A 1,048-nucleotide genomic window follows, 5' to 3' on the forward strand; every position below is an offset into this window, starting at 1 on the left:
TGTCTGCACCCAACATACCACTCATAGCTTGAAATACTGCTTCACGTTGATCGCTAATACATTCTGGAACTCAAATGAAGATTTTGAAAGACTTACAACAGTGCAGAAACTAATTTATTTCAGAAAAAAATATGATCACGTGTGTGTTTCTGGATAACTGGTTTTAGACTTGCACTTGCTTACTCTGTCAATACATGTCATCTGTGTGAACCACTAAAACATACATCCAATTCAATACAACACCTCGGCCTTATTCAGAACCGTGGTGTTCGAAAATCAGAATATATCTCTTTGAAGTCGACAGCCTGGCTAAAGTAAACATTGAGCCGTGAGAAGATCAGTCATTCTTTTGTGTGTTTGGCACTGGAGTCTCCCAGAGTATTATTGCTTTGAGTTTCAAAGAGATCTTGACAAGGAACCATGACAATATATACATGTAGATATCGATGATTCAGATGAATGCATGTATCAAGATTTTTGCTTCGTACATTTTTTTAACTTCTAAATATTTAGCGTTAAATTATTGATTGTCTCATCGACAGCTAGCAACAAAATATCCCCAATTAGATATCTAGTACCAAAACAATGGAAGACTATCAGTCTCTTAAGTCAGTACTGAAGTCAGTACTTAAACTGCACATGTTGAAATTCGCAAAACAAATAACCGACCAACTTATATCTACAGCATACTATCAGCAAAGGTGCTTTAAATATTATCGCTTTCTAATATGACAAATGCATGGACAAAAAAAGTGAATTAATAAAGCCTGATCGCCAAGCAGAACACATCAATAAATTACGTACAAAAAAAATTGCAAGGCACCAAGCACAACAGACGTCAATACAAATTCCTTCCGTTGCAATGTTATTCAGCTTTCGTAAGATAAAAATTGATGATGTATGTAAGATAAACTTTTGGTATGAACGAAAAACTCATGATATAAAGTTGGCTCAATAGCATACGGCTAATATTTGTGTTTATATATGTTTGAAAACTTATCTACCATTCTTATTATATGTGCAAGGTACTGGACATACTGGACCGTAT

This window comes from Penaeus monodon, chromosome 23, assembly GCF_015228065.2.
Source record: "Penaeus monodon isolate SGIC_2016 chromosome 23, NSTDA_Pmon_1, whole genome shotgun sequence".
NCBI lineage: Eukaryota > Metazoa > Arthropoda > Malacostraca > Decapoda > Penaeidae > Penaeus > Penaeus monodon.